General features: G+C 45.2%; 1 protein-coding gene across 11 annotated transcripts in view; it reads left to right on the forward strand.

Moving 5' to 3' along the window:
* The window catches only part of TENM4 (teneurin transmembrane protein 4), a 628,724-nt gene that overhangs the window by 81,353 nt on the left and 532,653 nt on the right, over positions 1 to 14,718 (forward strand). For 10 of the 11 annotated variants that reach the window (XM_081909492.1, XM_081909496.1, XM_081909502.1 and 7 more), the window contains exon 2: positions 1,164 to 1,258. The exons of the other annotated variant lie outside the window; for it this stretch is intronic. The gene's annotated coding sequence lies outside the window, so the exon portion shown is untranslated. The remainder of the gene's footprint in view (positions 1 to 1,163; positions 1,259 to 14,718) is intronic. 11 annotated transcript variants of the gene reach the window in all.

Below are 14,718 nucleotides of genomic sequence, written 5' to 3' on the forward strand. Positions count from 1 at the left end.
TACCTACGCGACCACCTCTCCTGGTATGCCCCACGGAAGACCTTAAGGTCCATAAATAGCAACACCCTAGAGGTCCTGGGCCCTAAGGAAGTTAGATTAGCCTCAACCAGAGCCAGGGCCTTTTTAATACTGGCTCCGGCCTGGTGGAACGCTCTGTCTCATGAGACCAGGGCTTTGCAGGATCTGATTTCTTTCCGCAGGGCCTGTGAGACAGAGTTGTTCTGCCTGGCCTTTGGCTTAGAATCAGTTTGATTCCCTCCCCCTCTTTCTTTTTCCTTTCTCCTCCTGTGAAGAGGCTGCATCCTAATGTTTTAATGCTGTATTTTAATCTTGTTTTTTAAATTGTATTTTAATCAACTTGTTTTTATTATTGGTTGTTAGCCGCCCTGAGCCCGGTCTCGGCTGGGGAGGGCGGGGTACAAATAAAATTTATTATTTATTATTATTATTTCAAAAGTTTCGGAAGTCAAACGGACTTCCGGAACGAATTCCGTTCGACTTCTAAGGTACGGCTGTATGTTTATTGGGAAATTATTTGATTTGTATGTTTGTAAAATTGTTACAACTGAAAAATAAAAATTATTTATAAAGATACAGCTCTCCATTCAGAACAATAACAACAACAATAATAATAATAATGGAAACATATATAAAACACATATGAAAACATAATAAAACATCAAGCATTAATAACTTCCCAATACAGGGCTGCCTTCAGATATCTTCTAAAAGTTGTGGAGTTCTTTATCTCCTTGACTTCTGATGGGAGGGCGTTCCACACGGAGGGTGCCACTACCAAGAAGGCCCTCTGCCTCCATCTTTCATCCTGCTGCGCAAAAGGCATTATCACAGTTCAGGGATGCACTCCACCCACACAAAAGTGTTTGAGGCGGAAGCAGTGCAGGGCCATTGAGGGGCGCAACCTGGGGATAGGGGGCGTGGCCTGGGAAGGGGTATGACCAGGAAATGTCCCAAGGGTGGCATTTGTCTACTTTCCCCCTTCCCTGGTCCTTGCTGCAACCAAGCAAGACTCTGAGGCCCAGACGAACATATAGTCCTCAAGAAGTCTGCAGCCTCATTCCCTGGCAAAGCAGTTCCCTTCTCCAAGGCCTGGAGCCTGCGACACAGTCCTTACTCACAGCTGCTTGTCTTCTCTGGTTTAGGGCGATGTCACGGGTGCTACATAACCATGCGATGACTCACAGCGTTGGCGACGTGGTGACTCACAAAAGCTGCCGTCCTATATCCACTTAAACCTGTAAGTAAGCCTCAGATGAGCTCAGAGGGGACTTATCTCTGAGTATCACTTAATCCTCCACACCAGAGAACCCAGATAAACCCAGGGTGGCAATAACACATTGACTTGACTGCAGACACGCAGCACTGTGAACTGTTGAGCATGTGCTAACTACGTATTCCATGTGGCTGGATATTATCACATATTTCTTTATACCCTGTCTTTTTCTCTGACAGGGACTCAAGGTGAAGCAGTTAAAAACATGGGGGTGAGGGGGACAATAACTAAAATAATAATGAAGCACTTGTATCCCAGGCTCTAAGAGATCTCAGTTCATTGTCTATCCAGCATGTACTGTTGTTCCTGAGCATTGTTTGCTGTTTCGTGCGCACCTTGCCTGCTTCCTGTCTCATCCCTGCATTGCTACCCTGGAATACTAGAATCCACGACTCATAGAGTTGGGATCCTGAGGGTCATCTAGTCCAACTCCCTGCAAATCAGGAGTCTGCAATGCAGGACCCTGAGATGAAGAGTCTCATGCATGGCAAACATGTTGTGTAACCTTTCTTCTTTGGGGATCACTCATAGCCAAGTAAGATTGTTTTCCATGAACACGGTCTTAGCAGTGAGTCCGCAAGTGACTGTGAAGGCCAATTCTGGATCCGCACGTCCTTCCACAGTGCGGACATTGGTTCCCAGGCAGGAGTTGATCACGGTGAGGGTTTGCCAAGGGTGCCACCTTCTTAGCATGTTTCTCCCTTTCGTCCTGAGTTCGAGTGTCTTCAAAGCCCATGACACCTTTGGTAAAGGCTGTTCTCCAACTGGAGCGCTCGCAGGCCAGTGTTTCCCAATTGTTGGTGTTTATACTACATTTTTTTAGATTTGCCTTGAAACAGTCTTTAAACCTTTTTTGTTGACCATCAGCATTACGCTTTCCATTTTTAAGTTCGGAATAGAGTAGTTGCTTTGGAAGACGATCATCAGGCAGCCAAACCAGTCCAACGAAGTTGATGTTGAAGAATCATAGCTTCAACACTTGTCATCTTTGCTTCTTCTGGTACACTGGCATTAGTTCACCTGTCTTCCCATTTTTTTTAATGGAATCTTTTGAGGAGTTGTAGATACTGTTTAAGTGGTACAAGCATACAGTAAGGTTGGTAATACAATAGCTTTGTAAACAGGCATTTGGGTTTCTCTGAGAATGTCCCAGTCCACAAACACTCTGCACTTCAATCGGGAGAAAGCTGCACTCACAGAGCTTAGGCAATACTGGATTTCATTATCAATGTTGGCCCTTGTGGAAAGATAGCTGCCCAGGTAGGAGAAGTGATCAACACATTCCAATGTTACACCGTTAAGTTGGATTTGTGGCACTGCAAAGGGGTTTTTTTGTGCTTGTTGGTGCAGCACTTTGGTTTTTCCGATGTTGAGCAATAGGCCAAGCTTTTTGTAAGCTTCTGCAAAGCTATTTAGGATAGTTTGGAGGTCATCCTCTGAGTGTGCACACACTACATTGTCATCAGCATATTGAAGCTCTAAGACAGAAGTTATGGTAATGTGCTGGTCCCGGGGGGAAGGTTACCGTTGGCATAGTCGAAGTCCGGTCCTGGGTCACTAGCCTGGAAACAGTTCACAAGGAGCGAGGCGAGGTCCGAAGCAGGAAGCCGGGCGGGGACAGGAACACTGGAGGGTCAGGTCTGGGTCCAGGCAGGAGCAGGTACTCAACAACGTTGCTCCCACAACCTGGGACCGGGCTGACTGGCCTTTATCTTCACTGAGGCCAAGGGCGGTCCCGGCTCCCAGGAGACCCGCCTCTCCTGGCCTTAAGGCGAGCACTCCTCCTGGGAGAAACCAGTTCCCTTCACCTCTCTGCCCTGAGCCTCTGCAGTTCAGGAGAGGCTGAAGGGTTACTGGGCCCAGGGGGAGACTCACCTGTAGGCACTGAGTCCTCAACCACCTCTGGAGCCAGAGTGGATTCACCTGGTGCCTGCTCCTGAGGATCCGGCACAGGTGCAGGCACTTCAGAATCAAGGCCCTGCCCCAGTTCAGCCGGCCCTGGAGGCGGGGACTCCTGTGCAGGCTGGGATTCCTCCGGTTCAGCCTCTGAATCGGATTCCCAGGCCATCACAGGTAACCTTATTCTTTGCTTCCAGCCTACTCAAGTTAAAGAACTTTCCATCTGTTGGATATATGGTTTCTACCCTGGTGGGGAGTTTCCTTCCTTTCAACAATGTATAGGATCAGGGAAATGAAAATAATGAATGGAGTTGGAGCGATAACGCAACCCTTTTTAACACCTAATCTCACTGTGAATGGTTCACTTTAAGAGCCATTGTTATCTGTGATTGTTGCTGTCATGTTATCATGGAGGAGCTAAAGGATGCTCACATTTTTTTCTGGGTAGTTCATTTCTGCCCACTTTGAAGGTTTTGGCAGGTATCCCATCAGGTCCGTTGGCTTTGTTGTTTCTCATTTAGTTAATAGCTGTACACAACTCTCCTGCGGCTAGCTCATTTCTAATTTGTTTTTGTAGAATTTGTGAAAGGACCTCAGCAGCTATGGGGGAGTTGTGGTTAAGGAGATGCTGGTAATGTCCCAGTGCAATGCAATAGCTTCTTTATCTTTTAGAAGTGTGGGACCATCTGTTGAGCGTAGGGGGCATATTTCAGGAATTATTGGTCCATAGATGGTCTTTGTGGCTTTAAAGAAACTCTGTGCCTTAGTGTTGGCATAGGTATTTTTTCTTAGTTTCTATCTCTGTACCAGATCCAATAAACATTCCTTTTCTTGTCAATAGTGTGTTCAATCTCACTATCATTCTCATCAAACCAGTCATGCTGTTTCTTGGTTTGGTATCCAATAGTTTGTTCACAGGCCGCAATAATGGATGTCTTTAGCTTGGTCCAGTGTTCCTTGATGTTATCAGGGAACTCCAAAAGCAGATGGTCCTTAAGAGTCATTTGGAAGCAATCCCACTTAATAGGATCTTGAAGGGCTTGAGTGTTTATTTTGTGCCTTAGTTTCCTTGAAGCCTGCATTGAGGTATAATTTTGATAGGTGTTGTGGGACGTATTAATCATGAAGTTCTGTCAGCATTTTCACATACATGTCTTCTAATAAGCACATTTTTGCATGCAGTTCTAACATTAACATTTTTGCACTCATGTTCCCCTAATATTTTTGCATTTCATTTTCACTAAAGCATGCATATTAGGTCCTTTGTTCCTAATAAATGGTTTTTATACATATTGTCTTGGTTGGAGACCTGCACTGTAAAATCCAGAGAAGGGGGAATTTTGAAGTGTAGCTGTTCTTCAGTTTGCATCTTGCTTCAGGAAGTGTGAATTAGGTAGTTTCTCATTAAAATCCAAACAAATTAGAATTTCTGCCCAGTGGTTCAGTATCTTTTTATTCTGTCAGGTTTTTATTTTGTGGGGTACACATGCAATATTTTTATGGTTTTTAAGCTGCTGGCCCTATCCCCTTTATTGCCACTGTTTTCATGGAATTAGAATTTTTATATGTTGTAAACTGCCTTGAGTGGTTTATTTATACCAGAAGGGTGAGATATGCTAAGTCAATAAATAAATAAAAGTCTGAAATGGATTAGGCGACTCTGCTTCAGAGGGAATTGGGTTAGCATTAACCCAATTAAAGTTGGCGACCCCACAGTTGCAATGGTGTCAAGAGAGAGGCTAGTAAATGGTTTTTATGAAAGTAATATCTAACACAAAGTTTAACAACCAACATCAATGCTGATTAGAGATGGGTGAATCTGTCACTTCTGGTTTTTCTCAATTTCTCCTTCCTATCTTAAGCTCAGTTCTCCACTTTCCACATCAGTTTGTGATTATATATGTTTTGAAATCATCAAGAAATTTCATCAGTGTTTGGGTGCATATTTATCCCAATACACACATGTTTAAAATGCAGCTTTGCTTAATATATAAACTGCTTTGAGGTGGGTTTTTTCCCCTGCAGTCAGGCAGTGTGTATGTTTTAAGAAACAAACAAATACACTTTTTCTTCTTTTTTTGCAAAGCATATTTTCCTTATACAATGCATGTCATTTTCACAAATATGTGCATTTCGATGCACACTTCAATCTAGTCTATGCATTGCCGTAGACACTGCTTGGCTTGAGAACTTTACTGCAAGATCCGGAGAAGCACTGATTTCAAATGATGACTGTGTTTCAGTTTGTGCATTGTTTCAGAAAGTGCAAATTAGGTAGGTTCACCACTAAATGTGAAATGAGTTGAATTCTGCCTCTCCCAGCTGGTCTGTAGTGTTGATCATAGATAATAAAATGGTAGAATTGGAACGGAATATTTTGCCCAACATGGGGCTTGAACCCACAGCCTTCAGATTTAGAGTCTCATGCTCTACGAACTGAGCTATCAGATGCTGTGATACTCAATAGGGTTGGGTGAAACCTGGTTTTCAACACTGTGATATATCACCAGCTAAACATATACTGATATATCAGAAAGAGTTATGTTGGGTGGCTTCACGGTTTCCTCCACATTGTGATTTTTGCATAGCACTCTCTCTCACACACACACCAGGATTTGCGATATATTGCCAGGTCAAAAATTATGAAACCGATATCACAATATTGACTTCAAACCAGTTTTGAACGATATAGCAATATATTTCCCAGCCGTAATACTCAACCATGCTAGAGGTTAGCTGGAGGCGATTACATGGGAGAGGAAAGGCTGAGAGGACAGGGGGTGACTCCACAGAGAATTTCTGATCTTTTAACCATTGTTAATACCACACGGGTCGTGCTGTGGTCTAAACCACTGAGCCTCCTGGGCTTGCTGATTGGAAGGTTGGTGGTTCGAATCCCCATGACTGGGTGAGTTCCCATTGCTCTGTCCCAGCTCCTGCCAACCTAGCAGTTTGAAAGCACACCAGTGCAAGTAGATAAATAGGTACCACTGTGGTGGAAAGGTAAACAGTGTTTCCGTGCACTCTGGCACTTGTCACGGTCCTCCGTGCACCAGAAGTGGTTTAGTCCTGCTGGTCACATGACCTGGAAAGCTGTCTGTAGACAAACACTGGCTCCCTCGGCCTGAAAGCGAGATGAGCGCAGCAACCCCATAGTCGCCTTTGACTGGACTTAGCCGTCCAGGGGTCCTTTACCTTTTAACTTACCATGATATCCTCCCCAGATCTCCAAAAGTAAAGGCAGATGTGTATGGCTCAAAATTGACTGGAATGGCTTTTGCACAAGCTCCAAGACAGCCTCAGTGTTTACCATTGCTCCTCGATGTCTTAATGTGCCGTACATAATCCTTGCCCTTTTTGATTTCCTCACATCCTGTCCTGGAATGAACTGGAGATGCTGTGATGATAAGGACTGTGGGTTCTTGCAGTGTTCCTGCGTTTATCTCCCAACATATGGGAGGGAGCACGGTTTTGACCCCCAAGCCCACACATTGGGAGTATGGAAGTAAACAAGCTAGCTCTGAAGGGTGAGAGCATTAATTGGAACACACGCGTAGCAGCTGGCAAGCAGTCGAAAACCTTCGCAAGTAAGAGGTCCCTGCCTCACCAACCACCAAAGAGACCATTGCTCATGCGGGGTCAGAAGAGGAAGCTGAAAAAGAGGGGGCACATTTTGGCAGGTGGATGAAAATGACTCCCATTGTGGGAGGAAAAAAGGAAGAGAAGAAGGACCTCCGGAGATGAGAGTGGAGGCTGATCATTAGATCCTTGTCTAAGAAGGAATCCTCTTTTGGCAGCAGAGCAGACAGCCGCAAATAAACAGGCTGGTTGTTATCTTTTGTTCAGCACACTGTGTGCTAGTCCATGCGTGGTGGTTAATGTCAAGTCCTCATGGCACTGTTTTTTCAACCTTGAGTCGCCATGTGATGTTAGACTACATCTTCCATCATCCTTAGCTGTTGGCTAAGCTGGCTGATGATGGTGGGGAGGTTGAAGAACATTGCTCGGAAGCAAAGCCTGACTACGATTGGTGGAGAGCATGTGCAGGATAGCAACCTGAGTCACTTATGGCACTTGCGTTTTCAGAAAGCGTTCCTTTATCTTTTATGCCCACCTTGTCAAATAAGGTAAAGGGACCCCTGACCATTAGGTCCAGTTGTGACTGACTCTGGGGTTGGGGCGCTCATCTCGCTTTATTGGCTGAGGGAGCCAGCGTACAGCTTCTGGGTCATGTGGCCAGCATGACTAAGCCCTTCTGGCAAACCAGAGCAGCGCATGGAAACACCGTTTACCTTCCCGCCGCAGTGGTAGCTATTTATCTACTTGCACTTTGATGTGCTTTCGAACTGCTAGGTTGGCAGGAGCAGGGACCGAGCAACGGGAGCTCACCCCATCACGAGGATTCGAACCACCGACCTGTTGATTCGCAAGTCCTAGGCTCTGTGGTTTAACCCATGGCGCCACCCACGTCCCTTTTACCTTGTGAAATAAGAACAGTACAAATTTCCTGTGACATGTCTCAGCTACAGACTTCATGCTTTGCATGCCCAGCCGTTGGCATCTCCAGTTTTAAAGCCCACAGGGAGCAGCACTGGGAAAGAGATGCCTGCCTAGATACCACTGTTACTTGAAACAAAAGATACTGGATGAAGTGGACTTACAGTATTGGCTACTGGAATGAGGCAGCTTCATATACAGTGGTAGCTCGGACATAAGGCAGGTGAAAAGATTACAAGGGGGAGACAAAGTGTATGTCAGCATCCCTTAATTAAGAGCTGAGGAACCTTTTTCTTCAAAGGCCGCAGGGCATTCTCTGTGGTGGCCCCTAAATTGTGGAACTTGCTCCCCACAGAGGCACATCTTGCACCGTCATTGCACAGCTTAGGCACTCAAAGTGTATATTTTTAAGACTTGCCTTCTTTTTGTGACTGTAAATTGTTTTAAACTCTTCTTAATACTATGTTTTGATGTTGTAACTTGCCCTGGAACGTTAGGGTGAAGGGCAGGGAAATAATAACAATAATTGTCAAGTTGAGGGTACACCTAAAATTCTAAGCTGGTTGACCCAACTTGTAATCCAGGTAATACAGTGGTACCTCGGGTTAAGTACTTAATTCGTTCCGGAGGTCCGTTCTTAACCTGAAACTGTTCTTAACCTGAAGCACCACTTTAGCTAATGGAGCCTCCTGCTGCCACCACGCCGTCGGAGCATGATTTCTGTTCTCAACCTGAAGCAAAGTTCTTAACCCGAGGTACAATTTCCGGGTTAGCGGAGTCTGTAACCTGAAGTGTATGTAACCTGAAGCGTACATAACCCGAGGTATCATTATATTCATGCGTTGTTGTTCCATGATGTGATATTGGGAAGTTGTGTTGTTGGTCTTGAAAACAGGGAGATCCTGAGTTGAGATGGTTGTTGTTCAGTGCCTTTATAAATGACTTGGTTGAAGGTAATGAAGGGGATGCTGATCAAATTTGCAGGGGACACTAAACTGGGAAAGAATCGTCTCCAGACAAACAAGCAGAAATTTATTTGGTTGTTATTCTGAAGGTTTATATCCAGCTTTTCATTCCAGTGATTCTAATAGCAGCTTATATGCAACATGTAATAATACATGTTTACAGTATTTAGTGTCAATTGGGGCCACATCTAGGGGTCTTGGTGGACCACAAACGTAATGTGAGTCAACAGTGTGATGCAGCAGCAGCAAAAAAAAAAAAAGGTAACACTGTTTGAGGCTGCGTCAACAGACGTCTAGTGTCGAGATCAAGGAAAATAATAGTCCCACTCTATCCTGCCTTGGTCAGACCACACCTGGAATACGGTGTCCAGTTCTGGGCACCACAATTTATGAAGGATGTTGACAAGCTGGAAGGTGTGCAGAGGAGGGAGACCAAAATGATCAAGGGTCTGGAAGCTAAGCCTTATGAGGAGCGCTTGAAGGAGCTGGGTATGTTTAGCCTGGAACAGAGGAGACTGAGAGGAGATATTATAGCCATCTTCAAATATCTGAAGGGCTGTCATATGGAGAAGGGAACATGCTTGTTTTCTCTTGCTGTGGAAGATAGGACTCAAACCAATGGCTCAAGAAAGGAGATTCTGACTAAACATTCAGAAAAACTTTCTGACGGTAAGATCTGTTTGGCACTGGAACAGACTCCCACGTTGGGGGGTGGACTCTCCTTCCTTGAGGGGTTTTAAGCAGAGGTTGGATGGCCATCTGTCATAGATGCTGTAGCTGAGATTCCTTCATTGCAGGAGGTTGGCCAGATTATCCATAATATCCTTCCAACTCTTAAGATTCTGTAGTCAGATGTCTTGCATCCAGGTGAGCACCTAATTCAGGCTTCCTCAAACTCAGCTCTCCAGATGTTTTGAAACTACAGTTCCCATCATCCCTGACCACTGGTCCTGATAGGTAGGGATCATAGGAGTTGTAGGCCAAAAACATCTGGAGGGCCGAGTTTGAGGAAGCCTGACCTATTCAAAATCCAATAAGGTCATCAGTTCATGAAAGCTTCCTCCATGTGTATATTTATTGCTTCCAGGACTGGGGTGCCAGTTCAACATTGTTGTTTGCTAGTAGCAATGTGCTTCCTGGAGTCTGTGAAATCCCTTGTAGCCAGTGGCTTGTATCCAAGGTAATACTATGAGAGTGTTCTGTCCGTGGAAGTATTTCTGGCTGTGCAATGGAACAATCTCCTAAATCTGTTTTAGGGGTTTGGAGAGGACACAGGGGGAGGAAACTCCAGTGTGAATGGGAAGATGTTTATTTATTTTTATTTCTTTGTATTGAGTTTCACATAAATCACCAAAAAAACTAAAAGAAAAGACAAAACAACAGTTTCAGGAAAAAAAGAAAAAATATTCATACATAACACAAAAATAACATCAGTTTCGGTTACAGTTCTTTGTCTTATTCCTTGAACCTTTATATCTTTAGATATTTAGATCTTTCCTCTACAAACCTATTGACCTCCTTCCCTCCCGATTTTGGGCTTCTTGATAAAAAAAAAATTCTTTTTTCTGCAGCTAATAATTATTGATGGTTTGCGCATCGTAAGGTTTATATCAGACCTGCTGTAGTTTTTAAATTTCTATAGTTTCCTTCAATATATACCATAAATTTATTCCAATGGGGACCCAGTGTGAATGGGAAGATGTTTAATGTGCATTGACTCTTATCAGCTTGCATTGCTAACTTTTCCAGAGTCAAATATACACACACAACCAAAGACCGTTAGGACCGTCCCTGCGTTTAAATGCATGCAGCCCGTAAATTGTTCGGTGTTGTGAGCAAACTGGAAAACAAAACTTGAGAGGAGGGTGGAGGGAGAGAGAATTGGCTAGGCTTGTTGAAAAGCATTCCTTGCATTCCCATAATCAAGATAGCTGCAGGGTAGCAAAAACTGAAAATAGAGTGTTAGGTGATATTTGCTCTCATTACAAAGATTGATTTTTTAATTAAAATTAATTTAAGCTTTAATTAAAATGAGGGGCGATGTATGCTGGCATTTCCAAGAACACACTAATGTTTTGAATTCACGTGGCTCCTTTTGATAACAATGCCTGGGTTTTCCTTTGCTCCTGAGTTCTGTCGGTCAGTGTAATGGGTGCACTCGATTTTCAAATGGCACTTCTGCTTTTATTTATTTATATTTATTATTTCTTTGGGACAGAGCCTAGGAATTGCCAATCAGAAGGTCGGCGGTTCGAATCCCCGCGGCGGGGTGAACTCCCGTTGCTCGGTCTCAGCTTCTCCAACCTAGCATTTCGAAAGCACGTCAAAGTGCAAGTAGATAAATAGGTACCGCTCCGGTGGGAAAGTAAACAGTGTTTCCATGTGCTGCTCTGGTTCGCCAGAAGCGGCTTAGTCATGCTGGCCACATGACCCGGAAGCTGTACGCTGGCTCCCTCAGCCAATAAAGCGAGATGAGCGCCACAACCCCAGAGTCAGCCACGACTGGACCTAATGGTCAGGGGTCCTTTTATCTTTACCAGATAAAGAGCAAAGTGACATTCTCACCAAACTAGCTAAGTTAATAGTTCAGGTTTACTCAAATGCAACAGCACGGACAACAAAACGTTGGTGAAACAATTGACAATCAAGCCTTTTGCCCACAAGCTGTTTCTCCAAAATGTATAGTTAAAAAGAGGTTCGCCAGAAGCGGCTTAGTCTGCAGACAAACACCGGCTCCCTCGGCCAATAAAGCGAAATGAGCGCCGCAACCCCAAAGTCGGTCACTACTGGACCTAATGGTCAGGGGTCCCTTTACCTTTACCTATTATTTCTTTAATTTCTATACCTCCCTATACCCGAAGGTCTCAGGTTGGTTCTCATAAAATATCAAATACATAAAATCAAAACAAAACCAACAACCCAATGAAAAAACCCAAAGAGCCAGCATTTTTTAAAAAAGGGTATAGGATATAGATCAAGTCAGGCAAAGACCTGGTTGAAAAGTAATGTTTTTGCCTGGCGCCTAAAGGTGTGTAGTGAAGGCACCAGGCAAACTTCCCTGGGGAGAGCATTCCACAGACGGGGAGCCACTGCTGAGAAGGCCCCGTTCTCGTGTTGCCACCCTCCTGACCTCTCGAGGAGGAGGCACACAAAGAAGGGCCTCAGAAGATGATCTCAGGGTCCGGTAGGTTCATATGGAAAGAAGCGGTCCTTGAGGTATTGTGGTCCTGAGCCTTTTCCTCGAGAACATACATGAAGCAGGCATTCCAGGTCAGGCGGTTGATAGCATCACTTCCATCACTTGAAGAAGGGCCATAACCCAGTAGTAGAGAATCTGCTTTGCAGGTCAAAGGTCCCAGATTCAGTTCTGGGCATCTCCAGCTGTACTGAAGGAGTTCCCATTCTGAACCCCTGGAAAGCCAATACTGGCCAGGGTAGACAAAAATGACCTCTGATGGACCAGTGGTGTCATTCAGTATAAACAGCTCTGTGTGTGGTTTTCCCACAATGTGGGGATCCAGCTGGAGGAGAAGAGGAGAAGATCATCCCCCAACATGTAGAGGATTGTTGGAATGGAGGCGGAGAGCTGTGCAGAGGGAAGGTGGAACGAACAGCCTCATTCCCTCTGTCGCTCCTTCTCTCACACACACATTGTTGTTGTTGTTGTTTAGTCGTTCAGTCGTGTCCGACTCTTTGTGACCCCATGGACCAGAGAACGCCAGGCACCTCTGTCCTCCACTGCCTCCCGCAGTTTGGTCAGACTCATGCTGGTAACCTCGAAAACACTATCCAACCATCTCGTCCTCTGTCGCCCCCTTCTCCTTGTGCCCTCCATCTTTCCCAACATCAGGGTCTTCTCCAGGGAGTCTTCTCTTCTCATGAGGTGGCCAAAGTACTGGAGCCTCAGCTTCACAATCTGTCCTTCCAGTGAGCACTCAGGGTTGATTTCCTTCAGTATGGAGAGGTTTGATCTTCTTGCAGTCCATGGGACTTTCAAGAGTCTCCTCCAGCACCATAATTCAAAAGCATCAATTCTTCGGCGATCAGCCTTCTTTATGGTCCAGCTCTCACTTCCATACATTACTACTGGGAAAACCATAGCTTTAACTATACGAACCTTTGTTGGCAAGGTGATGTCTCTACTTCTCAAGATGCTGTCTAGGCCTGTCATTGCCCTTCTCCCAAGAAGCAGGCGTCTTTTAATTTCGTGGCTGCTGTCACCATCTGCAGTGATCATGGAGCCCAAGAAAGTAAAATCTCTCACTACCTCCATTTCTTCCCCTTCTATTTGCCAGGAGGTGATGGGACCAGTGGCCATGATCTTCGTTTTTTTGATGTTGAGCTTCAGACCATATTTTGCACACACACACATAAACACACACAATTCTATCAGGTACTGGAGAATGACCATGTTAGCCCTCTTGTCACCAGCATGCCCACGGTGCCCATGGGGAAACAGCCAAGATACAAGTCGCTGGTACCTCTGGAGGGGTTGGGAGAACTCACACAAATCCTTTTCCAGGCACTGAATAAGTAACTTTATTGTGTTTCCAAGCTCATTTTATTTGACTTTTCATTTAATTTTGCTTTGCTGTTCACGAGCTGCATCGTATTAAATATTTACTATTCTGGTTATATTGTCAAGATGCACTTGACGGTCTTATGGTAATCACCACTCAGCCTTTCAGCAGAGACTGTCTCTGTGTTTATACAGTTCAGGGGACAGTGATGAACCCCATATCTAGCTATCACTGCCAAGGGATGCATCTGTCTCTTTCTGATCTGTCTGGCCTGCCTGTTCTGTTTTGTTTCCACAGTAATCACACACACACACACACACACACACACACGAAAATGCATATTTAAATTTGTATCTTGAACATATTTGCTCCCTAAAATATGCATTTCTAAAGACGTTGCATCACAAAACACACATTTTCCCCCCAGTATTTTTTTTCAGCTGGTAAGTTTTTCAAGCTGCAATCTGTGTGGCTGTGTTGAAATCTGTTCTTCAGTGGTGTTGTTTGTCACGAGCTTCCTTCCTCTGACAAAGAGGAGGGAGCAAAGCCTTGGCGGATTTCATGTGAATGGCAAGGAAGAAAAAGAGGGAAGCATAAAGAGACAGAAAGAGGAGTGAAGGTTGATAACTGTAATGGTTTCATGGGGTTGCTCGTGTGTAAGTTGACGCCACTCCTGGCTAGGTGGCCTGGTTAAACCTTTCCTGGCTGGACAGCCCCTCACTTCGTGGCTGTTCAGTCACTGGCAGAATCCGACAGTGGGCGTTTCTTCAACCTTTTCCAACATAAAAGTTGTTTGACACCCAGTCTCCTCCTACTCTCCCCGAGCGGAAGTCTTCTGCCCCTGGAGGGCGTGGGTAGCGGAGGACCTGTGCTCTCCCCGCTGGTGTCCAGCGAAGAGTCTCTGAGCCTGCTCTCTGCTTCTCCCATTGGCCCCCCTCCATCCCTGGTGTTGCGCTGATTTTCTTCCCCAACAGGAGACCTGCCTCTCTCCCTACTTGGCCCCTCTCCAGCATCGTCGTGGAGCCTCGCCTCCTCCTCTCGTTCCGATGGCAGTTCCCTGACAATAACCTTGTGCTCAGGAACCAAATGTGGACCCCGAGCTCCTTTATCAGGCACTCGGGACTTTCCCCTTACTTGCAGGGGGTTGGACGAGGTGACCCACAGAATCCCTTCCAATTCTCTGATTCCTCAGGCCAAATCCTTTACCAGCTCTCCTTGGCTGTTTATGCCTGGCTAGAATATTATTACTTTTCCTATTATTTATTAAATTTGCATGCCACCCTTCATTCAAAGATCACAGGGCATCTCACAACATAATATGTTGACTGTCATGAAACTCAGATAGCGTCTCTTGCTTGCATGGACGGAGCACAGAGAGAAGGGTGCCCATGTGTGTAGAAGCTACCTTATTGTAGAAATGTGAGACCCACAGCCATTGCCCCGCCTACTTTTGCTTCTGGCTCCACCCCTCTGATAACATGTTGTCAGGAATGAGCCAGCTCCAAGCGAAGGTTTGCAGTCAGCTGCAGAAAGCAGCCAGGAA

The sequence above is a fragment of the Podarcis melisellensis genome, assembly GCF_964234715.1.
Source record: "Podarcis melisellensis genome assembly, chromosome: 4".
Taxonomy (NCBI): domain Eukaryota; kingdom Metazoa; phylum Chordata; class Lepidosauria; order Squamata; family Lacertidae; genus Podarcis; species Podarcis melisellensis.